At 44.0% G+C, this 27,956-nt stretch overlaps 1 long non-coding RNA gene across 1 annotated transcript; it reads left to right on the top strand.

Moving 5' to 3' along the window:
• The first annotated feature begins 1,076 nt into the window (after positions 1 to 1,076).
• LOC134559165 (uncharacterized) lies at positions 1,077 to 27,956 on the top strand. The gene is made up of 3 exons (XR_010082467.1): positions 1,077 to 1,343; positions 18,729 to 18,831; positions 26,424 to 27,956. It is a non-coding gene; the product is annotated as an uncharacterized LOC134559165 (long non-coding RNA).

Here is a 27,956-nt window from a genome sequence, read left to right as displayed (position 1 = left end):
CTGAAACTTTTATGATCTCTTGGGGGGAAAAAAAGAAGTTTCAGATAGTGTAATCTGATGAGTGTGGAACAGATGGAGAGATAGACAATGCCTGTTAGAAGATGCATCTGCATGTCATAAAATGAGAGAGAGAGAGATCTGGCTCCCTGCTTTACGCTCAGATCTGCGAGCACAGATTCCTTTAACCATTCCTTTAACCGTTCCTTTAACCATTCCTTTAACCATTCCAAACCCTGCTGCTGGAAATAGGACCTGAGCAAGGGGCAGAGGCACTTCCTGAAGCAGCTGCTCATTCTCCACCTGTGTGGGAGAAGCACAAAGTTGACACTGGGTCCTCAATCAGATTTAGCAAATTATTGTCTTTGCACACGTGATTTCATTTTTCTGTGCCTCAGTTTCCCCGTTTGTAAGAGCAAAATCAGTTGCATCATCAAGAGTCTGGTATTGAAAAAATGTTCTATCTAGGGAAGGGTTTCGCTGTTCTCATATTTCTGGGTGCGTAAGAGGTCACTGGAAGTTTAAGGAAGTTTACTGAAGTGTTAGTTAAAAGTAGTTAATGATGAAAAAAAAAACCAAAAACAACTCAGAAACATCCAGGGGCTATGTTTCAAAAACAAACGATGCACAGCCATAGCAAGCAGCAACTTTTGCCTACACTTGCTGAAGCGAGGTGTTTCTAGTGCTACATTTGGGGCTGCTCCTGCTGAATCCAAGGCAATTGTGAGCACTCAGAATGTTCCAGGATCAGAACTTAGATCCATTTATTTCAGTGCAAAGGGAAGGGGAACTCCGGCAGTGGGGACTGCGTGCAAACTCAAGTCTCGCACACAATCCCAGGGTTGTTCTGCTGAAAATGGGCACAGAAACATCAAGTTAAAGGTCATCGCCGAGTCTTTCATTTCCCTCCTCTGCTCTGCCCTGGCTGGAGCCCGGGATTTGGTCTCCAGGCTTTCTGGGAATAGCTCTGGTCGTGTGCCGCGGCACCGGCTGCAGTTTCGCTGATGAGCAAAGCGCTCCTCGTGTAGACACTTTGCACAGCCAATTAGCAAAGTAATTGAGAACTCCTCGGGATGAAAGGTGTAATACACACACACGATTATTCACCATTTTCATTACATGCCGTATCCGGGAAGCTGCTGGAATGGAATGCAGCGAGGTACTCGGATGAGGTAACTGGGAATGACCTGCTTCTCCTCATTTACATCTGACTCAGAGCCATTTGAATCCTCTGCTTTATGTGCGATATTGCCTTCTTACTTCTACAACACCCCGGAGAAGACGAGGAGAGCCAGCAGGTCTCTGCCCTGCAGAGGTTGTTTTATCAGAGAGAAAATGAGTGGAAGGTAATGCACAATAGGGAGGAGATGGGTGGAGAGCGTGAGATGGTTGGACTGCAGCATAATCATTATTATTAAAGCCCTCATGGATATCATGGGAGAAATTAGTCTTAGGTAAGGATTTGAATGGAATGAGACCAGCTGCTCAGCAGGCCAGAACTGGGAGGCTGTTTAAGCAGAGAAGGGTGGTGGAAGGAAAAGATTGGATATACTTACTAATATATAAATATATACACATTTATATATGGCTATATCCAGATTTTATATAGGGTTATATAGAAGATGATGATAATACTCAGCCCAGGTTGTAAAGACAGGGCTAAAATAGCTGTCACACCTTCATTTTGGAAACAGCCCATCAAACCTGATCTTCTTGAGGTTGCTTGTAAATTTTTAGGATCGGGTTTTCAGAGCAACTGGGTAAAACCCAGCTGCATCCGAATGGCACCGTGTTGAAAACCTGCCTCTCAAACTCTCGTGCTTCAGGAGGTTGCCTGGATTGTGGAGAATGGGGAACTGATTTGCTGCCTGTATTAGACTTTTTTCGGTATCCTCATCCTGCTTAAAAAGTTAAAAACACTGAGCTGCCGAGCTCCTGAATCCTTTCCCTCGGCAGAGCACGACATCCAACACTAAAGCTCTCTCTTGTGGTCCTGCTGTGCAAACACAAGTCCTTCGTTAGCGGCAAACTCGGCTCAAAAACTACTTCAGCAAAACGCCAAGCTCGTCAGGAGTTGAGAAATCACGTCTTAATTTTCTGTTAATTAAGCTGACAGTTTCTGTTCCGAATTTTAAACGGAGGATGTTTGTTAGGGAAATTACTGGCAGCTCTTACTCTTCTCACACCAAACGCATTACCAGAAAAAAATCCCTTCTTTTAAACAAGAGGTTGAATTTTTTGCTGCTATGGCAAATATATTCAAAAGGCTGATTCAGGTGCTTACAAACACAACCTTCCCATTGTGCTGGAATATCCAGCTTCCACTTCCAAGAGTCATTTTGCCCTGGCTACCTTTGATTTCCCGGGCTGAAACCTCTCCTTTGCATTTACGTGTGGAGCCAGGAGGGCCGGGAGAGCCTGGGAAGGGCAGGGACACGGAAAACAAGCGGGCACACTTTGGATTTGCAAAAGCAGAACCTGTTCCCCGCAGATGAAAGCTGAATCACGGGACGTTTTCCTGACAGCCAGCACTGTCTGTGCTGATTAAGGAATTGTGTGATCAGATAGAGAAAGTGGCAGGGAGCTGCTGTGTCATCTCCTGGTGGGGCTTCTGCCGCTGGGGATCGGCCTTGTCTGAGCCACTTTGTTCTTGGCACCAAGCTGGGCTCAGGTTTGGCCTTTCCTTGTCCTTGGCCAGAGGGGAACCCCGAGTAAAGCTTCAGGAGGAAATCTGGATTAGTTTACAGATGCTCCCTAAACGCCTGGGGGTGGATGGAAAATCTCATTTCTCCACTGATCAGGAGCGGGGAGGTGAAAGGATGGAGCTGCCTCAGGTGGGGAGCTCATGGCAGGGTGTCTCACTGGGGAATATCCTTTTTGGGCAGGGCTGAGGTGCTGCTGGGTTTGCTTTTACTCCTGAAAAATGAAGGGGTGACAAAAAAATCTTCCAAAGTGACAGAGCCACGAGGAAAGTATGAATGTTTCCCTGCAGTAACACAACAAACAGGACCTTGAATCTGCAGGATGAGTTACAAGATCTGGGAAAACCTCTAAGCCCGACCAAAGGGGCAGGAAAAGGTCTGAAAATGGCACATGAGAAGTTTTTGGGAGGGTTCAGGCTTTGAAGGTGGATGGGGGAAGCAGGGCTTGCATTTCTTGGCTGTCATTTGGAATCAAAACCACCCACCAGTGTCCCTGTCCCTCTCCCAGGACCTGCTGGAATTCCCCCCATGGACTTAGTGACTGCTTTAAAATCCCCACAGGGGCTCTGATCCCAGGCCAAGCAGCCTCAGCAATGATGTTTTTGTCCATTCCTGTTCAACAGAGGAAAAATTACACCTTTATGATGCATTCAAATGCAGGACTCTCTCCTGAGCTTATAACTGACTACATAAATCACATTAATACTGTGACCCCAGTTGCTCTAAAACAGAAAATTTCATGGGAAGTTTTGAAATCTTAAATCTGAAAAAAAAATCTGAAAAATTCTCTTTTTCTGGAGAGTTCAGGGGAAAAAATAGCATTTTCAATATATATTTTTCAAGAGTTTTCTGAGAACTGGAGTGCCAAGGACTTACTGCCTTGTCTTCCTTTGTACTTTTTTGTTATTTCACATCACAAAACGAATGGTGTTTAGATAATTTCCCTTTTTCTGCTTATTGTTTACTGCATATCCCAAACATGGCCAATTTTGGAAAGTCAGAGAGTGACCAAGTAAATAAAATGTCAATAAATACTAAGATTATTTTCTCTCTTGATAACAGCAATGGTAAAAAAAATGGTGCAGGTTAGTTTTTGACAAACAAGACCCAAATCTTCTAAAGCGAATTTGTTTGTTTTCAAAAAAATAGTGTAAAATAGAAATAAATGCCTTTAAAGTGGAAAATTCCAACCAGCTCTCATTATCTAAACTATGGACAGTTACCTAGAGATGAACAGAGCTGATTTTTTAATGCAAACCCAGGCAGGACCAGGCTGCACTTTGCCTTACTGCAAAGCTGGTCATTAAAACTCTTTTGATTTTGAATGAGGCTTTTTTTTTTTTTTTTTTTCCCTCATTGTTTCGAAAGAAACAATAAATTTTCCTGGACAATTAGAAAATGACAATCCTAAAGGACTGGAAGAACAGGTCTGCTGAATGAATCCAGGCATACCTGTGACCGCTTTGGTAGAAAGGAACAATTCTAAAAAACATTTTTGCAGGGCTCCATCCTCTGAATCATCGGCTGCTTTTAATGGCAACCAACACCAAAATGGGCTTATTAAGGGTGAGGAAGCCCTGAGCCTCTGCCAGGGCTGGATTCTTTTTCTTGTGTGGATGCAAAATGCAGTGGAGGTGTTTGGGAATGGCTTAACATGCAGGAGCTTGATAGTGGGGTTACAAAAACAGAGCTAACAGGAACGCCAAAGGAAAACTGGGAACGCTGCTGATGCCTCTGGAAAATCAAGGCAGAATGCAAGGCTTTCTTGATTAAATTTCTTTAAAAGTTAGTTTACCAAAACATCCAGTTAAGAAAAGAAATGTGGAAAAATATGAGCATCCCCCATTATTGTGACAGGGTTTCTCTTCCCTGAACTGGGAGTTGAAATTCTCAAGCCTCGCCAAGAAAGCATCACACCCAGACACCAGTGCACAGCCAAGTCACCAGGTCTGTCACCCTCTGAGGGCTCCAGATCAAGTTCTGTGATTTTAAGTGGGGATTTTCAGGAGGAAAGGAAAAAATAAGCTTTGAACTCCTCAAATGCCAAACGTGTTTGAGAGCAGGTTGGGTCTGTGCTGCTGTCACCAGTGGCTGCTGCTCTGGGGAGCCAGGCTGGGACTGGCAGGCACAGAACAGGCACAGAACCCTCACGGCTGCTGAACTCTGCTGAAAATACTCAAACCCTACCCAGGCCGTGGAGAAATGGGCAAATTTCTCTCCTGTTATGGGTTAAATCTCTTCATGTTCCAATCTGTAGCTGGGGAAGTCAACTGGAGCTACCTTCCAATCTCTTCCTGCAGTTACATATACATGTGACAAATATATGTTGTTCCTACAAAAACCCCTCACTAAAACAAAGGAAAATCAAATCAGAACTAAAACATGCTATTATAATCAATCCAGTCATTGTCTATTTGTAAATATTCCTTCCTGGCCTAGCTTAAAGCATTTTTTCTTCCTCGTGGCAGAAAATCTCAAACCACAGAGATGTGATTTTGACAACTCTTGTTCCCATTCTTTTATAAAAGCCTGAAATTGTTGTCCCAAGACCTACTCTATAATTTCCTGGGAAATTATTATGAATGGCAGGGTTAACAAAAAAAGCTTACAAAGAGATTATTATAGCTATTATTAATGTATATATTCAGCCAGAGGTTTGGAGAGGAGATCTGGTTTTTCTTCTTCATCCTGCAACACCCCATGAACAACTCGCTTGTGCTGGTAGATTGTCGTGCTTGCTCAGAAAAACTCATACTTCATCTTGAAAAACTAATCTTTGTGTTTTGCCAGAAATGAAGGAAACTGCAAGCAAACAGCTGTAAAGTTGAGGAAAGGGGATTTAAATTTACCAGTAACAGTGTCTTCATAACTGTTGACTTTTGAAAGCATGAGAGGAATGAAAGGGAACGTTCCCTTGGTTTCATTCCCTGGTGCCATTCCTCATCATAATGTAATTTAAGTGCTGCCTTTTATATTGTTGCTTTGCAGGTTGCCTGTTTTTAAAGGTACACTGTCACATAAAATCAAACAATGCTTTACCTCTGCAGTGAATAACACTTCCAACTACTAAAACTGATTGTTAAAATGTCATGTCAGTCCGTTCCATAAATCACCGCTGAAATCCTGACCTTGCTGAAATCAATAGAGGTTTGCCACCAGCTCCCATGGGGCCAGAATTCAGCCTCCGGGCTTGATGGATATCCAGAGTGAACAATATCTCCAATTACTCTCTTAGGTTGGGCAAGTGCATTCCTTGTTCCCATTCCTTCCCTGCTTTCACAGTCCCTCACATCTTCAAGGGGGCACTTGGGCTGCTCAGTCTGAGGGGCTGCCAAGGGTCGGGCTGATCGATGGTGCTGAGGAGCCTCTTCCTGCAAACACTTCAGCACATCCAGAGCTTTATCATCCCTCTGGAGCCACAGCCCAGCCTTGTCATAAATGACAGAGCTGTGGCTGAGGTTATTGCCCATTTTACATCCCCCTGTCCAGTGCAGGAACAAAGCACAAAATGTTTTCTCTTTCCATTTACTCAGGGAGTGAGTAATAAGCTCGGTACTTATTTCTGTTGCTTAAGACAATGAAGGGAAAATATTTCGCTCTTTGTTTTTGCCCAAATCACTCTAATTGCCTCCTGGAAAGTCCGCTTCATAAAAGGAAAACACATTTGAAAGTGGAGCTGGTAAGTTCATCACTCAGAGATTGAAAAAGCAGCGTTTGTTCCTCTAATCAAGCTTTCCAGGTCAATGTGTTCACCGCAGTGTGTTTACTCATGCTTTGTCTGATTTAGATTTAAATAGTTATCACGTATCTAGTTAAGACTATTCCTTAAAAATGAGAGAAAAATTTTCAGATTTTACCTCCCTGTAGCTCTGGCAAGTTTTGGCCCGAACTTGGCAGGTTTTACTTCATTGCACACAAGATTTAAGAGGGGGAGTGGGACAAGGAGAAAGCTGCACATCACATCAGGGCATTAACCCTGGGTCTTCCTTTAGGGCTGTCACCCTGGCAGCCAGGGGAGAGGATTTTCTCTCCGTGCTGCTGCTGAAGAAGGGAATGAGAGCAGCCCCAGAGCCATGTGGCAGGCGAGGTGCTGCAGGCAGCGCTGCCAGGACTCCTGCAGGTATCGGGGCAGGAGCAAGCACTTCAAAATCCTTCTCAACACAAGTCCCAGGGCTTATTTCATTGCCTTCCCAAAGCCTGGAATCAAACACGGAGTGTATCGGATGTCTCCAGCAGCAGCTCCACTCATGCACTCTTGTAAATCTCCCTCGTAATCCCCCTGCTGCTGACACTTTATTAGCCAGGCATTCCGGGCTGTGCTTTACTGGGGCACCTCTAAGTGATTGCAGATGGGAGCTGTGCTGCCTTCAGATGTGCTACCACAGAGCTCTCTCCGTTTTTTCCGTGCTCTGCCCCTTTTTTAGGGTGGTTTTAACCCTGTTGTGCTCAGGGTGTTCCTCACCTCAGCCAAGGTGCCGAAGGTGGGTGGGACAGCCGGGTGCTTTCATGGATGTGAGGTTACTCCTCTCTGCTGATCCAGGGAAATTGAGAGCTCCCTGCATGGAACCTCCAACAAGAAAAGCTGCCCAGGGTGAGGAGACATGCCAGCGTTCCCCAGGGAAGCCGGGAATGGCACGGAGCTGCCCAAAGCAGCAGAGATCCCAGGGGATGGATCCACAGCTCGAGTTCCGTGCTCCAGGCCACAGCTCCGCTCTCAGCAGGCCCCTTCAGCTCACAGGGAAAGGATGAGAGGAAGTTTCTGGATTAAAGGTCACTGTGAATGCCATGTTAACAAAAAAATACAATTTCATCCAGGCCTAGATCTGGGTCTCTGCTCTGAGCTGCCCCACGTTTTCAGCTCTGGAGGATGAGCTGTGGTTTGCCTGTAACCCCTCCTGCCATGGTGGCCGCAGTGAGGGGAGCACAGGCAGCACTGCCTCGTTTCCCATCCAGGATTAACCCAAATATCACTGCACACCCACAGGAAAGAACACTCAAAAATCACTGGTTTATCTCCCTGTGCCTTTCAATGAGCAGAACTTTGATGGATACATTCCTGTTGGACACAAGCTGGAGATCCAAGCTGCCCAAATGGTCTTTCAATTTGATGTTGCAAACCCTGCCTGATGAGCCCAAGGTCTGTAGTGTTGGGCTGGAAAAGCTGTAATTCCCACATCCTGAGCAAAAAGGAGTGGGCAGCCCCCACAGTGTTAACTTTGCTTTTCTGTTCAAGTGAAAAGCAAATCAAAGCTCTGCACTGCTTGTTTTTCTGAAATCATAAATGCGACATGGAATGTGTTTATCCCTGTGATGACCTTGCTCAACTGAGCTAATGGGAACTGCAGATGGGTTCTGCAGTGCTTCAGAATTAACAGCTTTTTGGGAGGAATGGCTTTTAGGATTTCAGGTTGGAGAAGCAATGCTGGCTAAAGGAAGTGGTGTTAGAAATTCCGCAGAGATGAGCAACTTTTCACAGCACTACCCAGTGAATATGTTGCTCCAGCATATTCAGAATCTTAAAGAAGCAATTTTAAAAGTCAAGGCATGGCACCTGTGTCTTTTAAACCATTAATTTATTTAATTGCTTTGCCTGAGAAATGTTTGCCACAACCACTGAAACAATGTAAGGCAGGCTCATAATTGCTTAGTGAAACGTGTGCAAGTGTTTTTATAACAGCTATTTTCCAGAAGCTCTGATTTCTCTGGTTAAATTGAGTGTAATAAAGACAGCAAGTCTGTGACAGACAAGTTGTAGCACCTGTGTTTCCAGATGGGACACAGGAGGAAAGGTTTGCTCATCCTCACTGTTAACTGAGCTCTGTGAACCCACATTGCCCAAAATAAGCAAGTGCGTATCAAAGCAGAGCTCTGGGAATTCCTCTAGTGATTCATGCTTTTTCCATCCATCCAAACAAGCTCTGCTAAGCTGCTCGACTCCATAAACTGGACTGCACAAGTAATATGATGAAAAGCATCATAATTTATATCCCAAAGAACATATGTCTTCCATATTGATACTTTAGCAAGTCCCAGACTTTGGCTCAATGGTTTGGCCAAGTCAGGCACTTGTGTTGCTGTGGTTAATGTGAATTTGTTCTCTACATATGGGCAGCAGTTCTCAGCAAGACTCGCTGCATTATCATGGAGGATTAAATCCACATAAATTAAACATGCAGCCAACAGTGGCTCTTTTATTAGGAGAACACTGTTTGTGCGTGATCACAGCCAGATTTTCAAAGGCAATCAGCTCCCAGCTAGATTCCAGAAGGAGCAGGCTGATTTTTAAAGCAGCTCAACATTTTGGATGCTGAGCTCCTGAACATGAGGATCATTCTATTCCATCCATAGCTCATGGTAATATATTGGCTGTGAGATCTTCAGACATTCTTTATGATCCCATATTTTGCTCTCCTTGAAGACATATTTCTTCAGGTTGAGAGGGGAAAAACTTTTTCAGTGTTGCAGGAAATCAGGGAGCTGCTTGTATCTTCTCTCTTCTTATGAGATAAGTGCTTCTGATCTCTGTAACCAAAGGCATTTTCTGGAGTTGTGAGCTGGGTATTTTATAGCTCACAGCATCTGTTGTCCTACCAACTTTCTGGACCAAATGTATATAATAGACCTATAAAAAACAGAATTAGACTGAACTTTTGCAATGAGTTGCTTTAAACCATGAAGGTTTATGCTGCTGGTTAGCAGAACTCATCATCTCCATGTCAATGGCCCTTAAAAGCTCTTGCTCACTGGTGATTTTTCTTCAGCTGAAAAGATAAAAACTTCATGTATTTGGTGTGAAATACTCAACTGTATTTTCTCCTAGGCTGTGGTTTCTTTAATATTCCCTTTTGGGAGCAGCAAATTTCTGTAAGATCAAAATTTGCCTCTCTAGGGAGCAGCTCACTGAGGTCACACCTTGAATGCTGTGTCCAGTTCTGGGCCCTTCACTTCAGGAGAGACTTTGAGGGGCTGGAGCCTGTCCAGGGAAAGGAACAGAGCTGAGGAAGGGTCTGGAGCCCCAGGAGGGGCTGAGGGAGCTGGAAAGGGGCTCAGCCTGGAGAAAAGGAGGCTCAGGGGGGACCTTGTGACTCTGCACAGCTCCTGACAGGAGGGGACAGCAGGGGGGATTTGGGATCTGCTCCAAGAACAGGGACAGGAGGAGAGGGAACGGCCTCAGGCTGGGCCAGGGGAGGCTCAGGGTGGACAGCAGCAGGAATTTCCCCATGGAAAGGGAGCTCAGGCCATGGCACTGCCCAGGGAGGTTTGGAGTGCCCATCCCTGGAGTGTCCAAGGATTTCTGGAGGTGGCACTGAGTGCTCTGGGCTGGGGACAGGGTGGGGATAGGCACAGCTGGGACTCGATGATCTCAGAGCTCTTTTCCAATTTCAGTGATTCTGTGATCTTTTAGAAATTTGACAGCTCATTATGGGCACCTACATGTGACAGAAGTGAATAATGGCAGTGCAAAGGTAAAAAGTAACATAATCCATTTTGCTCAGGTGTTTTTGAGGCTTTGGGGGGTGTGGGTGGGAATTTCACATGACTGAGCACTGGTCCTGCAAGACATTGCAAACAGGTCCCCAGCATAATGGATCTTAATAAATCTGCTTCCTTAAGATTTTCCATAATTATTGTTGGATCTACTTTTGCTCTCATGTCAGCAGAAAATGAGGCAAGAAGATTGAGGTCCTGCTGTACCTGGGAAACAGATGTAAATTTGTTTTGTTTATTTATGCAGGTTTTAATTGATGATTTCATACCTGAGGAACACCTCCCAAACCCATCCTCTGCCACACCAGCAGATCAGAAAATGCCATGTTCCTGTGGAATAATCTCAAAATGAGAATTATCCGCCAATTTTTGAGGCCTTTCTCCACATTTCCTGCTTTTCTTCCCCCCCTGTGGCCCCTGTTGAGAGGAGCTGGGTAATGCCTAACCTAAATGTTGCTTTAGTCACACACCAGCAGTCACCCAGAAACCATCGAGCGTTATTAAACTGCCGTCATTTCTCGTTGGGGTCCATCAATTATCAAGACTGATGGGGGAAAAGTTCAGCCAAGGTTAGAGCCTGTGTGTGTCTCTGGCCCACGGGGAGCTCTGTATCATTGCTCTGAGCCAGCAGAGAAGGCTCTGTGGGTTTGGTTGCTCCTGGGGCCATAAATCCAGGGAATGTGAGAGTTCCAGCGATTCTCGACTCTCCTGTAGGAATAAGGAGGGAAGGAGGAGAATCACCAGCTAATGTCAGCAAAAAGCTTCTCAGAGCAGTTCCCTAACCTGCAGTGCATCATTTAGTTTGTCCCTAAGTTGATCCATTTTTAATCCTTATTTGTTTGCTCTTTGTTTACAATTCCCTTTTGAGGTGTTTTCTTCTTTTATGCACATTTCTCTTCCCATCATTGTTGTGGCTCTTCCATTTGTCTCTGGCTCCACCAGACATTCCCAGGGCTGTGGGAGTGATGAAGATCAGGAAGGGCTGAAGGTGAACAAAGTGAGAGGGGCACTTCATCCCTTGTGCCAATGCCCTTCCCAGCCCTGCAGTTCTGCCCCTCATCCCTGGCTCTGCTGGAATTATGGATCTGGGAGCACATCAAACCCACTTCCATACAGCTCTGGAAAAAGAAAGGGGCTTCTTTGGTGACCTCAGGTATTCACCCTCCAGGTGTTAATTTAATTTTTTGGTGTGGCTTTTACAATTAGAGCAGAATTTGGCAGTAATTTGGAAGGCAGTTCTGGGTCTGCACAAAGGGATTCCAGCTTCCACCAGGTTCACCCTCACCTGGAGATGGAGTCTGGTTCTGCCAGCCTGGGTTTGGCTGCACTCTGGCTTCTACCCCGTGACTCAAAGTAATAAATGGGATGGGATTGCGCAGAGTCAGAGGGTGAAGAAAACAAATATCCATTTTAAAGTCTTAGGGGACTGCCTATTATTATAATGAGAAAGTGGAAACCTAATTAAAACAAAGGTTATGAAAAGCAATTTCACAATTTCCTTTCCTTTGCCAATAAAAACATTTAGATTATATATGACAACCTAGCATGTGCTCAAAAGCCAGAATCCAAAATGTCTCAATATGAAGATGTATTGGTAGAAAAAATTTAATCTCATCCAGCCTCTAAATTCAGATGTGAATCATGAATTCCTGCAAATTTCCCTTAACAGCTGTATGTTAAAACCTTTCCCCGCTGTTATGAGTCTGTTCATTTTTCAAAGTTATTAAAGGATACACCCCCTCTAATAATTCTCAGATCATGGTGAAACACAAAAGGTTTATGTATTTCAACAGAAAGCTATTTTGCATTTACAGTTCTGCACTAGAGAAGGGCTTGTTATTTCCCCTGAGGCTGATCAATACTAGCAGGAATAAAAATGGTGATAACTTCGAAGTGCACTTTGAAAAAATTCCAGGACTTCAAACCCTGAACAAAATGTAAATGCAAACTTAAAATAAGTTAAATTAAAAAAAAAAGTGATTTGAAAACTTCTAGCAATCACCCTTGCCAAACCCAATAAGGCCTTTTTAATGTGGCTGCAGTGACTTGAACTGGATCAGAACAAGCAAAGCAAGGAATCCACAAGAATGAATTCATTTAATGCAGGGAGAAGGTCCTTTCCTGACCTGGTTCTGAGCACAGTCAGCTGCCAGTTCTTCAACCAGCTCCAGAGTGAAATGAGCACTTTGGGGGATGGCACTTGGAGCTCTCTGAGTCCTGAGATTTTTGATTTAAAGGATTTCCCTTCTAAGGACAGATATATCCAAGCAGGAACACACATTTTTTTTCATAATTTGGTGAACAAAACCATATGGGCTTGAGTTTGTTGAAAACAGTACATTTGCTCAATTTTGTTTCTTGTCTTCAAAGTTATTTAACACTTACTTCTTAACTATTTAAAATTACTTTTTTGAAGAAGGATTTGCCAAACTTAGCAGAAATTGGTGCAGCATCCCCATATTGGAATTTTGCACTTTTTTTTTTCCTGTGAAGATCAGTGTAACAATGATTCTCACTCATTATAAGCACCATCATTTTTCTTCATTGAAGAAGGAAAACATAAACTCTAGAACATTGATCCTGTCAGACATTTGATCCCATCCCCTTCTCTTTTCCAGAGCTTTGAGGACATATTAAATTATCTATCTCCTTAAAGCAATCGTTCCTCCATATCTCTGGGCTACAAGTAACCATTTTGTTTATGCAATTGCTGCTGATTTTATCTCTATCAGTGCCTGCCACTTCCTCAAATTAGCACACAGGTTGTGTGTTGTGTCCCTGAAGAGGAGCAAAAGAATTGATGATCACTTGGAAAAGGTTTGGTTTAAGCAAATCGCTTTGCTCAGAGGGAATCACTGGGTAGGATCCGTTTTCCAAGACAATATCCAAGTGCTTTTACCCACAAAGCTGTCCCTGCTTTAAGGTTTTCCCCAACTGCAGCAAATAAAGCAGAGATCTTGGAGGCCACTCCTTGCTTTGATGTTCATCCCCACAGCCGTTCTGTGCTGGGTATCAATGATCTGTCCACACAGAGCAGCTCAAAATGCTCACAGAAGCTCTAAAACTCTTTTTTCCTTACTCTGATTGTTTGACTTTGCAGCTTCAATAAGCTCTGAGTGTGGGGAGCAGAGCTGATTTTTCTTTTTTTGGCGAATTTCCTGGGCAAACTGAAAATGCAGGAAAATCCGAGTCCTATTCATGTGGGTGGGAGGTGATCCCTTGGGATCTGCCACCCGAGCCAGCAGCATCCCTGAGAGCTGTAGGATTCCAGCATCCTTTCCATGGACCAGGACTGACAGAAGACAAAGCATTTCTTGGCTTGCTATAGGGTTTTTTTGGGAGCAGGGACCAGGAGTCCCCAGCTGAAGGAGAACCAGGGTATTTCCAGTGAAAACAAACTCTTTATCTCCTCACCCCTGTCCCTCCAACAGCTCAAATTCCAGAATTATGTATATGCATTCACCCAAATGATGGGTGTTAATTGTCAATGAGTCACTTAATTAGCCCCATATGACTGCAGATAAAATGCCCCCGGTTTTGGCAGTGGCAGCAGCACAGAGCCATGATGCTCTGAGGGCACAGCAAGGCTGGGTTGGTAGGTAAAGCCAATGTTGTTTTTTTTATTATTATTAAACCAGCTGATGCAATTGCAATAATCTCCCAGTTGCACATAAATGAGGTTTTGGCTTATCCAGGAACTGTTCCAATTGATTTAAAGTTGTTCTGAAATAATCTACTTAATCAAGGCCAGAATGCTTAGTACCATATAAAATAGATCCCTATCTCTGAAAATCTGATTACTGGTTTATTCTGGTTAGAACTTAATCCATGACACACAGTTTGTATTTTATCTGGAGGAACAGCCCAGTAGCCACTCTAAGCCTTTTATTGGCCTTGCTTTTAACTCAAGTATTTTAGGTTTTTTCACCCTGTGGGCTCCAGACCAGGTGGTCTGGACTTCCTGGTGTCCACACAAGGTCTGGGCTGTTGTCCTTTAGTCCATCCTGACACAGGTTCCACCAAAGAGGAGCCTGGAGGTGTCCAAGGAAGGCCTGGATGTGGCATTCAGTGCTCTGGGCTGGGTGCCAAGGTTGGACTCCATGCTCTGGGAGGTTTTTTCCAACCTCAGTGATTCTGTGAACCCTCATCTTTCAACCCTGGGTTTGGACTCTCTTTTCTTCGGGCAGAAAAATCTGTCTAGAAAACCAGTTTCCAATGGAACTGTGTCCATTAAGGGTGCCCAGTCTCAGGATCTGGCTTAAACCCACTTTGGATTGAGTTTGTTGGTTACTAAACTGATACAGAAATCAACTGGATGCCAAACTGCTCTTTGAAATTACTGGAAATACGAGTGGAGTGCGTTTGAAAATCAAGAATTGAAGGAGTATCTTGAAAAGTTCCTTCTGAAAACAAAGTCTTCTGCTCTGTTGTCAAGCTGACAGATTGAAACAAGCTCCAGTAATGTCTGTATCAGGGGCATTGTGTCATGTAACTGCTGCAAACTCCTTTAAACAAATTTCTGAATGCAAATAGGTTCGTGGAGCAAGAGGGAAGGTAAAATGAGAGAATAATCTGGGATTACTGAAACAAGCCCTGCAACTGTCGAACCCTGAGGAAAGAGAGAGCTAACACATTTCATCTAAACCCTCCCATAAAAACTGTGGGTAATTAGAGGCTTAGATTTATTGAAAACAATGAAAAAAAATCATAATTACCTTGACATATTTTTCATTCGCTGTTAGAAAGTGATCCCAGTAATTTGGTGTTCAGTGAGCAGGGCACGTTTTGCATTGTTGTTCCTCCACTGTGCCCTTCTGAGCAGAAGTGCTCCAGGGGAGCCCTGCTGAACAGGTCTGTTCTTTTCCTTTTTAAATCTTGCAGCAATTAGCAAGCATTTCACGGCCCATTTCGGTCCCATAATGTGACTTGGCAAAATGGTGCCCAAATCAAAATAAAAGGGTTTCGAAATAGTCCTTGCTCTACATGGGAAAGGTTTCCTTCAAATGGCAAATGTCCTGGAATGAAATCTGCCTCAATTGAGGAGAACGTTTCCTTCTCAATTAGTTTTACCCAAACCCAAAGGAGAAACTGATCCTGGGAAAAGCCTCTGTTAGAAACCTCTGAGAAAGTCATTGCACAGCAGAGGGGAAGCTCAGAAACCTCTGTGAAAGTCATTGCACAGCAGAGGGGAAGCTCAGAAACCTCTGGGAAAGTCATTGCACAGCAGAGGGAAGGCTCACAAGACACCCAATGATCCCTCCTGTGCGTGAGTGGATGATGAAGGTGGAACAAACCAGCAAAAGCCCATGAGGGCAGACATCCAAGGCCTGGGGCAGAGCTGGGGCAGCCCAGCCGTATGAGAAGTGGTCATATTTCAAAATAGGCAAGTCCAGCATAATCCTGTTTATGAAATGCAGGTGGAGCATAATTCAGAGTTTGTGGCTGGAGCTTTAAAACTCATTATGTTTTGGTTGTGTGCTCGGTGCAGAGCGGCCTCCTCGCACGTCAGTGTCGGGATGCTCTGGGTGAGCAGAGGCTGAAGTGTGCAGCTCTGGGGTTCTGATGGCTGAGCTCAGGGCAATTGTCCCCCCTGGAATCTGTCAGCAGCCTGGATAAGCTGAGGGATTTGGTTTTCCAGCCTCAATGCACATCTCCTAGCACAGGCATTTTATGACTTTCTCCTGAGTGAGAGCAACGTGGTTTGGGAGATAAGATCTGCCTCGGGAAGAGCAACCAATGCTGGGATGTGACAGCGAAACTTCAGAAGTGCTGACAGATGAGAAATATTTTGTTCTCCCTTTTCCAAACTGTGGAGCAGTTCAGATCTGTCCCTGTACCTGTCCTTTCCTCCTGGGGAGCCCTGGTAGCTTCATGCTGAGCAGAGGCTCTGTGCCATATCCCCCAGTCATGCTGGAGGCTGAGGTTACAAATTTCCTCCCTGATATATAAAGATGCCACCACAGAAATGTTTCTGGAGAGGTTGCCCAGAAATAACTGCACCATCAGACTTTCAGGGGCTTATATTTTTTGAAGGAGTCACAAGACACTGTGGGAACCATGGAATGGATTGGGTTGGAGGGGACCTCAAAGCTCATCCCATCTCACCCCTGCCATGGCAGGGACACCTTCCACTGTCCCAGACTGCTCCAAGCCCTGTCCAACCTGGCCTTGGGCACTGCCAGCGATCCAGAACAGCCACAGCTGCTCTGGGCACCTGTGCCAGGGCCTCCAGACCCTCACAGGGAAGGATTTCTTTCTAATATCCCATCTAAGCCAACTCTCTGTCAAGTGTGAAGCCACCCCCTCTCATTCTGTCACTCCAGGCTCTTGTAAAGAATCTCTCTCCATATTTCTTGTCAGCTCCCTTCAGGTACTGGAAGGGCACAATTAGGTCACCCCAAATTTACTGCCTTCCCTCCAAAAATGGCTTTTCCCCAGTTCCTGCAAAGGCTGTTTTGCTGGGATCCATGTACGAAGCCTAAAGCAAGCAAAAAAAAAAAAACAAACAAACATAGCCTTCAATTAGAAAATTATTCATAAACATTCTTGTATGGGAGATGGGATGGACAGGATAGAAAAGGAGGAAAAAAAACCTCAAGTGGCAGATGAAGCCTTAAATTCACAGAATTTAAGTAGAATCTTGCAAACTATTGTCAGCCTGGAGGCTTGGGATATTCATTTGGAGAGGAATGCTGCTGGTGCTGGATATGTCAGACTCTCATTGACTTCTAAATCCAATGATGTTGCTCTCCAAACAAGCATGACGTGCTCAGAGAGTGCCACAGTGCACAGATTTAGGTCAGATGGAGAGGAAGAGGAGCCCTGGCTGCAAGTTTGGGGTTTGCTCTCACTAAATGAGCTGGCTGGGATGTTTGCCTTTGCTTCAGCACCTGCCTGTGCTGTTACAGAGCAATAAATGCAGCTCTTGCATAGGTCAGGAGATCTGAGAATGAGATCAAGTTTAATACATTGCACAACTCAGTGCTCCTACTGGGCTATTTAATATTGGTCTGGAAGAGCTACAGTGCAGCAAAGCAATCCCTTTGCCTTTGTTTTTTCTGGATTTGAGCCTTTTGCTTCTTGTGTTTTTCTAGCTGTTCTCGAGAAAAACCAATCTGGGGCAGTACAAAATTAATATGTGACCTACAGCAGATGGGGAATGTTCCTTGTGGGACGGGGTCACCCTGATGCCCAGGGCTGTTTGTAGGGAAGGGGTAAAGCTCCCGTCTGGTTTTCTACTCCAGGGAAAGCAAAGTCTGTGTGCCACTAGAGGGTGCATCGGCTGCAAACCTGTTACTGAAACCGGGATTTTGTTCACAAGCTGCTCTGTTTTGTAGCTCTGAAATTAATTCGAGCAGCCTCAAACTATCTGATGTTTAGTTCTCAGCGTCATTCAGCTCACCTGAACTTGCCCGTGGTGGGTGGCTTTGTCAACAGCAGATAATTTATTTTGGCTCTCCCAATTCCACTTGCTTGTTGTCTGTTGCAGAGCCCCAGGCAAAGCAAGATTATTTAAATGTATTGGAGAGAAGGATTTGCTGTTGTGGCACCAGAGCCTCGGTGTCTCAGCTCCCTTTGCTGGTGGGATGAACAGACAAGGGTTGAGGGCAGAAGGTGGAGATTGATGAACTCAGTCCAGAATGAAGCAGGTTGGGAATTCCAGCTGCCTGCTCTCCTGCTTGTCTCAGCCTAGAAAAGTCCTGGAGCAAAGCATCCTTCTCTGTCTGCACCTCCTTGCCAGAGAGATCTTCATCTTTTGCTCTCAGGAATTGTATTTCTTGGAGGGTGGCACGTTTCTATTTATCCAAGGAAAGGTTATTACAGCTTAGAGGACTGAAAGCAAATGGGAATGTTTACATTCAGGAGAAAAGCTTATAAGGACATTTTGAGTTATATCTGAGACGTAAATTCTTCCAGCCCAATAGGTCTAACCTTATTCCCTGCTATTTTAAGCAGTTAAATAATCCTGTTCATAAAACAATCAAAGCCCCACCTGGTTCCCTGCACTGTGCTCCATCCAAAACACTGAAAGACAGGCTGCAAATTTAACAGGGTGAAATAATTCAGGTTTGATGCCACCAGTCTTCTTGTGCTCCTGGCTCACAGAACAGATTCACCAAAGGCCCTGTCTGGCTCCCCAAACAATATAGGGGATGTTTGTGTGGTAAGTGCAGTTCTTTTCCTCTCCAACCCATGGTGGGAAGGATTGTGCTCCTCCCTGGGTGCTGTAAAAGCCACGGGGCAGCCAGGACAGAAATTCCCCGATATTCTGACAGCTGCCCTCCCTGAGACCTGCGAGATGGGTGGGAGCACAGAACTGCAGGGAGGTCCTGGCTGATGCTGCAAGAGCTGGGGAGCAGAGGGAGGTGTCCCTGGCACTGCTTAAACCTTGATAAACCTTGAAACCTCGTTTTTTGTGTTCTCTGTTCAGCCTCAGATGTGACAACACAAATGCTGGGGTTGCCTGTCCCCTGTCCTGGGCCAGAGCCCAGCAGCTGAACCTCCCTAACTTGGCTGATTTGGATATTCCTGTCCTTGCAGGTGAAGGTGGGAGCTGAAATGTCCAGGTGACCTGGCCTGGAGAAAACCCATCCTCCTGGCTGGCTGTGAAAAATGGATCACTCAGGACACAGACTCTTAACAGGTCAGGACCACAATGAGAAGTGCAGGGAGAGTGAGGGAGGACGGTGCCTTACAGATCTGCTCTGCACACAAATATCCCATCAGTGCTGTTTTCCAGGATGGGATTTTCCCATCTGGAAGACTTTTACTGCATTTCTCTGCCCTAAGCAGCTTTCCAGGCTCTGTCCCAGCAGGTGTTTGGCTTTCTGTGGGTGCACAAGGGTAATTTGTGCTGCTCTGAGTGTTAAAATGACACAGAAGGGTCCTTACCCTGTGCAGGACCCCCCAGCTCCTCCTCTGAAATCTCCCTCTGTCAGAGCCGAAATCCAGCAGCAGATGGCACCAGCAGGATGGAAAAACGGGCTTTAAATCCCTGTAATGCCTCAGAATTCCCCAAATGTTTCACAAGACACAGCTCAATAAAAAGCCAAGGCACCGGTTCCTGGCAGAGGTGAATCACCCAGAGTGGCTCAGGATGTCCTTCCCAGGACTGGGGACACGCTCAGGAAAGCAGTGCAGGGATAAAACACAAACAATTCCAATTTCCAGGCACATTGGAGCAGTTTCTAAAGCAAACAGAGGAAGCTGCTGGGAATTCCCTACAAATTGGACACTGCAGACTTCAGTGATGCTGTACTGGGAGGATTCCTGGTGCTGTCTTTCCTAGACAATGCATCCAAGTTGAATTTCTGTCTCAAATATTGACCAGGACTCATTTTTCCCATTTCACACCTATGGCCATAGGGAATATTTGATACAGGTAGAGCTCACAAGATTCTAGTTCTGAAGTTTTTTGTACTACAGAACCATGGTTTCAGATTTTTTTTCAAGAATATGCTATAGAATGGATAAATAATTGTATAAAATATTGAAGACATTCATACACAGATAAGCCAAGCCAGGACAGTGTTCTGGAGTCTTTTTTCTTTCCTTTTGGTTTGGACACACACAGGAAAGAAGTGATCACTTGGATCCTTGTCCTGCAGTGTTTGAAGTGGAGGAGATGAGGACAAAGAAATCAGCTCTTGTTGCTGTGCTTTCCTCACTAAATATGACTCTCATTTTCATAGATGGTGACAGAAGGAGACACAGGGTGAGGGTGCTGCAGTTAAAAATCAGCCTCCAGTTTTAGCCACCCTTTGGGAAGAGCTGCTGAGTGCAGGTTCCTGCCACAGCAAAATGCATTTCTGCTCTGCTCCCCAGTTATTCGTGGCTCCCACTTCGAGGGTGGAACAGAATTTTAGCAGGTGGTGCAGATGGTATTAAAAGATGCTTTTTTAGCTGTAGCTGCCACCAAATGGCCTCTATTTAAACATTTTTATTTTCTTTATCTGCCACTTACATGCCCCTGAAAGGTTTTTCTGTACAGGTCTTTAACCTGATGCATCCAACCTTGTTCTGGTGTGGGGGGTGATTTCATCTGGCAGCGTGGTCTGACCATCGCATCTGAAGATTCCCTAATAAATTCTATATTCAACAGGGTGGACACAATATTTTTAATTGAACTAGTCATTGAATCACTCAGGGAGCAGCTTTGCAGTGGCTGTGCTCCAGAGATAGTAGGAGGAATATTAATGTGCACAAGAAAAGGGTCTGTTTCTCCAAAGATTGTACAGAAGGGGAAGACCTTGTTTTCCACATCTCTTTAACAAAGGTGTTTTCAGCGAGAATTGCAAATGAGCCGCTCTTCCACGGAGGCAATTTGCATCTCATTAGCCTTCCGGGTTTGTTAATTGTTTTCACCTAGAGGAGGTGGAAGAGTTCAGTCTTTGTTTGGAAAATGACAATTCTTTCAGCAAGTGGCACATTTTATTTGTGATAGGTGATACCATTTTTTTTAACATTTTCTGTGAACTGCTACCAATTTTGATGGAGATGATGATGCCCTTTCAAAAGAAAATTGAGACCTTTCCAGTAGCTCGCTCAACATTTCATTTCCTCGTGTTTCTTTGTATGTGGCTTTTCCAAATACAAGAAATATTTTCCTTTTGTGTCTTTCTTCTCTTCCCTCCCACCAATTCCCGGGATAACATTTGGCACCACACCCTGCAATAATGTTTTTCCCATCACCTTTGTAAGGCTGTAACTTCACAAGAACTCAAGAAAAAGACTGAAAATTCAAAAGGCTTTTAAAAATCTTTGTCCGTGTTTGAAACTCTGCTGTCCTGTTTGCATTTTTATCTTTATTGTGTAGGATGGAGGGAATTTTGGCAGAACAGAAAAGGCAGAGAGGAAGAAGGGATGCAGGGGCTCAGGGTGTGATGAGATGACCCCAGCAGGTGCAGTTTAACCCTAATTCATCACTTTATTCCCATGGCTCTGCCTGGGATGGTTCTGCGATGTTTTCCAAGTTTCTTTATGGATTTTGGTCCTGGGGCTCATTTTTGTGGAGCCAGTTTGGGTTTCTCTAAACTCCTGATGCATCTGGACCAGCACAAGTCTGGGGTCTGTGCTTGAAACCACGAGCTGGGAAAGACAGCCAGGGGAATTCAAAGATGCTCCCGATGAAATGCAGGGGGTGAGAAAAAAAACCCTTTAAATTCCTGCTGATGCATGGACACTTCTGAGTTTGCTCCTTTTAGTTTGGGACTTCTCCCCATGCTGACCTGAGGTTTGTGTGTGACTTCAGAATAGACACAGCACAGCCTTTGTTGGTTTTTTGCTCCCTGTTGTCCATCAGCAACACAACTAATGGTGGATTAATCTTTACCTGACATTGATTAAAGTGTTAATTAACGAGACTTTTACCGGAATGAAGCTGAAACTCATGCCAGCAATTATTTCTGCAGCTGCTCACACCTTTTTGGTGTTACTTGGAAATCTTCGTGAGTTGTCTGACACCTCTTCTACTTCTGTTGTCTTAAAGATAAAAAATAATACAAGAAAATACCCTTTTGGCTCTATTGTGTTTATCAAAAGAAGAAAATGACACTTAAATTCTCCCTGCCCTCCTCACTGTCAAATCCTCCTCCCATCATCAACCACCACGGGCAGAAGATTTTATTTATATTATTTATTTATTGCCTCAAGTGTTGAGTATCTCAAAAGGAAATATCTTATTGCTCGCTAAAAATAGTAAAAGCTGTGACTTTTTTTAGAAAGCTGCCAACATTAACATCTGTGAGCTTTTGCCACTGACACCATTTAAGTCTTTACTTCTTTTAGTGATCCACTGCCAAGTTATTTATTTCCACAGTCCCATGTGTATGATTTTGTCACAGTTCCCAATTACATTTTCTGGAGATTATTGGCCTGCACATTACCTGCTTGGATCAGCTTAATTTTCAGATCCTGCTGGTCTGTTGGTGATTGAATATTTGCCACAGATCATATGATTAAATATGGAAAACATCTGGTTGAAGGAGTCCAACAAAAATCTGAACATCTGGAAAATATTGGTAAAGAAGCTAATTAAGTTTGTCAACTTACAAATTGTTCTAGCAGGAAGTATTTAGGGGTAGCAGATAATTGAGATTTCATTCCTCTGGCTGCCTGTCCTTGCCTTTGTTTATTTTGGTACAACTGGAAGGGCTATTTTACCTCCAAATACTCCTTTGGACACAAACTGGGAGGGAGTTACCAGGGGCTGTGCTGCAGCAGGTTATACTCACAGTGGGAGGAAAGGAAAAATAGATTTTTTTTATCCTGTTATCTCCTGTTTTAACCATTTTAAAAATCATCAAAATATATTCAGCTTCCACACACCCCTCTGCTCCTCTCAGGTGAAGGTTTTGCTGCTGCTCCTCAGCTCTCCCACGATTTGCACTTGGCCAAGGCAGTGATGTTTCTTCAGGGAAAGTTTTGTAGCGACTCCACCTAACATTGAACCTGTGGGGTCATGGAGAATATCTGCATTTGGATTCTGTAAAACACCAAGAATTTGACCTTTCTCTTCAAAATATTGCCTTGCTCAAAAAATCCAAGACTGGGAAAAACAGATCTTTCACATTAAAAAAAGCCTTTTTTGTGTGTCAGAGAGAGATTTTCACAAGCCATAATGCATTGAGACCTCAGTCATGACAGATCTCGGTAGTTTTTGCTCTGAGGGCAGGAGACAGCTCTGATTTAGTTTTCCAAACATTAACTCAAAGAAAACAAGTATCTTTTAAAAAGTCAAACCAAATCCTTAATCCTCTTCAGGGGGAGAAGAGGCACAGAACAGTCACATGAAGTTCAGTTCCTTTGTGGACTCAGATCTAACCACGACCATCACAGCATTAAAAACCGAATGCATATTCATTTCTAAAACCCTGCCTGTTATTTTCTCCCCATTTCCTATCAGCTTTCTTCATTTTCCAAGGTGGTGATTTGCTCTACTTAAGTCTGACCACATCGTGCCTAGCTCAGGGCCTCGGTGCAAATGAAGCTTTTGTCACCGTGAGTAACACCCCTTAGATGTAAAGAAATTAAACATTAAGGGCTTTGCAGTGTTACTCACACAAAAGAGAAGATATTAATGAATAGGCTCCTTTGAAAACACCCTGCTGCAGTTAAACCTTTAATGACAAAGGGTTTCTTTGGAGTTTCTTGTTGAATTATCCACAGTTTATCTGTGAGCCTCCTGGCTCTCCAGAAACGGGGAAAATTTCACATTGAATAAAAACAATTCCCGCATGGCTGCCTGTCCTACCCACCAAAAAAAAGAAGAGACATGAATAAATTAATGTAAAAATGAATGTAAATATCAAGCTAATAGTTCAAATACACAGTGGAATGGAAGAAATGCCTGTATTTGTCTCCAGCAGCAAACACCCTGGTGGCCAGATTTGACAGCAGCTAATTGAGCAGTAATTGTTATTAATGTCTCTTGTCTTTGCTGTCCACAGCAATTCTGGCTGTGCAGAGCTTGGGGAAGCAGTGACAATTCTGAGGTTCCTTGAAGGGATTGGAAATGTTCTTTTCCCATATATTGAGAAATATGAGCGTGCTTGGAATGGGTTAAAGGGGTTAATTGTGACCATCAGCACTGTCTCTGTCCTTGGTTTTCCCCAAACACCAAAATTCCCAGCCTGTGCCGTGTGCTCAGGTGTCTCTTTTTGCTCTCAGGAGCTTGAGGAGAACTGGAAGGGCACTGGGGGCAGAGGGGGGTGCTGAGATTTTCCAGAGAAGCTCCAGAGGTGTTGGAGCTGCATGTCCTGGGTGCAAGGGAAGGAGTTTTTTGCACAGAAAATTTTGACTGATGGTAAAAAACATCACTCCCATCTTTTCCCTATCCTTTATCCTGTACTTCTGTGGCAGCTGATTCTTCTGGGCATCCTACTTTGCATGAAATCAGGAAGAAAAAAAAAATAATACATTTCTGCCCTCCAAATTCCTGTGGAAATTGGTGAAATTTTAGCCAAGGGCTGCAAAGGTTTCGAGAAAAACACACACACGTGGAAGTTTCTACATGTGTGACTTTGGTAGCTCCACTTGCACACGGAGCAGTTTGGAAAGGGTAACAGTCTGAATAATTCCCACATTCTGAGGGATTACAGTCAGGACAGAGTGTGGTTTCCAGCAATGACAGAGCTGCTTGCTGAGAGGAGGTTTCGACCTGCCGCTCCTCAAAGGCTGAAGGTATTTAAGGGAGATTTAGTTTATTGTTAATCTTAGGTGTGCACAGGTATAATTTCCTTTTTTTCTGTGCCAGCTGGGACTGTGCAATCCTCTGGTGCCAACTAACCCAGCCTTTCCTACCTCCAACTCTTTATGAGCCAAGTGGCTAATGAGGAAATTTGAAATTATGCATAAAAACAGAGCAAGAGTCTAAGGAGAAGGGCCAGATTTGGAGCTGGATCCTAACTGGGTTTGTTTTTCTGTGCTGGCAGCATTTAAAAAATGCAATCCAACTCGGTAAGGGCCATAATTACAGCTGTAAGTCGAGGCAAAGTGACCAACTCTACATCTGCAGGTAACAGTGGGATTGAAAAGAACAAGCAGTGTTTACAAATCTGCTCCCTGGATCATTTTCAGTGCTCTGAAAACACTAAAAAGGAAAAAAAAAAAAAAAAAAAAAAAAAAAAAAAAAAAAAAAAAAAAAAAGGGGATTAATTCTCACGTATAAAAGTGAAACCTGAAGTGAACCTCGATGCTCAAGTCTGGGTTCTCATTAAGTCTCCTAAAAATTCAGAGAGAAAAAAAATCCACAGCAAAACCTCTGCTTTTATCTTTCAAACCTTCATTTGTAAATAAATATGAACCATATCCTTTGTAAACCCAACTGCGAGTTGGAGGCCAATTAAATAAAGTTAAGTTACATTTCCAAAAGCTTCTTCTGTATTTAATGTGAGATTCAAGAGTTTCTACATTTCCATTATGTCATTGTGGCTTCTATGGCTCACATGTGATAAAATATATAAAGTTTTCCTTTCTGTTACTTGAAATGACTTTTCATTCCTTTTGTTTTACTTCCTTTGTTCCCTGTGGATTTTATCCACTTGATAGAAATGGGAGAAATTGTTTTGGCTTCCTCTTGCCCTGTGACTCCTAATTATCCAATATTTGTACTTTCCCATCCGTTTTGGGATTGGTTGGGGCGTTTTTCCCTGCCTGTGTTTTGGATGAGGAAGAACATTTCTATAAAAATCTGTTCTTTGCCTGGGGCTAAATGGCTCGGATACACTGCTGGCTGCAGATCTGACAAGGAGAGGTTTTGAACCATCAGCAACTTTCCTGAAGCTGATATTTCCCTCTGAAGCAGGGAAACACTTCACACGGGGATTCAGGTGCTCAGGCAATTCCCAGGAATGACAGCATCTCTAAAAGTCGTTGTTATTTGAAGAGACAATTCAATCATTGCTGCTTTACTGTACAAAAGCTGTGATGTAACTTGGAAATTCCAGCCTCCAACCCTCTTTTCTCTGCCCCTGGTGCTTGCCCACATCACCTGGTGCCAACAGAGCCACTCGACGAGTTTTAGGGATCCAAATCAAACCTGCAAATGCTGTGTCCCCAGTAAGCTCAGAATTATTAACACGACTAAAGGCAGGTCAGGAGAGATCCAGGGCTGCCCTGGCACAGCTTCCAGGAGGGAATTCTCAGTGTGTTACTGATCCCCACACAAATCAAGTGTAGTAAAAACCATCTCCCTTCTCCAGCTTCCAGGCAATTGTGTTCCTTGGAAAACTGCTTGGAGGTGGATTCACCTCAGTCCTTCCCAGCTGTGAGGAGCTGGGACCTGAACCCTCTGAGCCTGATATTTGCTGAAATCACTGCAAAACTTTCCTCCCTCCAAGCTCCTCCCAAGTTTCAGCTCAGGACTCACTTCCCACCAGAAGGGCCTTCCTTGTCCTCCTTGGTGCTCTGAGCTATTGAAAGACAATTCTGGGGTTCTGAAATGCCAGTTTGAAGCCTCTGTGTACAAATGCTTTCTGAAGAAGTGTTTTCCTTTCAAGACATCGCAGATTTTTACGGTAATGCTCAAATCCTCTGCCAAGCAGCTCCCTGGGAAGTTGGATGCTCTGGGAGCAGCTCCCTGGGCACTGAGCCCTCCTGACTCAGAGCAGGAGCCAGAAGGGTAAAGGGGCCCATGGAAGGCTCATTCCAAAGGGTTGTTTGGTTTTTCATTAAAAAAGTTCATCGATTTTGGAATTAATTCTCCTCACTCCCAGTGTGCTCTCCTTCCCTCCACAGCCACCAATCTCCAACTCCCTGCCAAGAGGAGGATTTGGACTGTGGATTTATTATTTGCCTTGCTAATTTTCCATGCAGATGGCACAGGAATATGACAGCCAGTGGCTCTGGAGTTAATTGTGAAAGGTTTTTTCCCTCTGGAGAAGAGCTGAGTGTCAAGCAGCAGCAGTGTGGGTCTGTTTTCCACCAGGGCTCCTCACAAGGAACCAACCAGGACAATAATTTCTGTCTGCTCAGCCTGTTCTGAAATCACTATAAAATTAAAATGCAGACAGGAGCCAGAAATAAACATTTATTTATCTCCCCAGTCCCACTGGACTTCAGTCTACCATAAACAATTACTGCAGCTATAAAAAAGCAAAGCCCTCTATTATCAGCTGATCCTCCCATCGAGGCTGTATCTGCCTGCTTGATTTGAATTTCAATGCTATTGTTTTGCGTGTGTTGAACTACAAAGAGAAGAAAAGCTTTTTGTTATTCCTCTTCATCAACTGATCTAATGCAAGAGGACAATTACTGGTAATTATTTTTGCAGCAATTATGCTGGCCCAAACACCAGAAGTGCAAGCACATTCCTTGTTATTTATTACAGAAAGATCTCAAACCACAGCCTGTTTAGAATGCACAGCATTTCAATTCATGAACTTTGATGAAACTTATTTTAATATAGCTTTGTTTTCCTTATTAAACGACAAGAAAGAATAATTACAACAGATCTGGTAGTGCTTTAATGTTGCTGAGTATGTTCCAGCAGTTAACATTCTCTGTATATGAACAGCACGGCTGCTCTAGAGGGGTTTTCTCAACTAATTCCAAATCTGTAAAGCCTGAACTTTTATCAGATTTTATGCCTGGACCTGAAAACAATTAATTCTTTCCTACTAGTTGAATTTATCTCAATCTGCAAGGAGCCAGTTGTCTTTTTATAAATCTGCACCTGACACAGGTTGTTGCACACTAAATTTAATAAAGTTCTGTGATGAGAGAGGAGATATCTCTGCTTTTCTAAGGTCCCACTGTGGGACCTGTTCTGTAGTTTGGATCAGGAATTTCTGGGCTCTGTCCCCTGCCCATGCTGGGTATGAGCTGCACCTCCTGCTTTTCTGAAATGCAGCTCCTGCCCTGCTCCTGTCCAGCTGGATGAGCTTGGAAAACTCATTCCCCACAAAGATGGTTGGAGCTTGAAAAATATCATGTAGAGATTTGTATTATATTGTTCAAGAAATTATTTTGCTCTGAAATATTTCTGCTTTGGGTTTTTTTTTCTGCTGTCTTTCCCTTGGTATTACCCCAAATGGATTTTCCTGAGAAAAGGAAAATGATAAAAAACTTCGGCATTTTTTGACCTGTGCAGGGTTGAGTTGGACTTGAATGATCCTGGTGAGTCTCTTCCAGCTCAGGAAATTTTGTGATCCCTCAGCCCCTGCTCCTGCCAAAGCAACTTTTTATCCTGAAGAAAATAATCCAGACTGAATTCAATCAGGTTTTAAATATATCAGAGCAGGCTGGGAGAAAAGTTCCTCCAGGTTTGTG

The sequence above is a fragment of the Prinia subflava genome, chromosome 16 (genome assembly GCF_021018805.1).
Source record: "Prinia subflava isolate CZ2003 ecotype Zambia chromosome 16, Cam_Psub_1.2, whole genome shotgun sequence".
NCBI lineage: Eukaryota > Metazoa > Chordata > Aves > Passeriformes > Cisticolidae > Prinia > Prinia subflava.
This window is presented reverse-complemented; position numbering and strand designations above follow the sequence as displayed.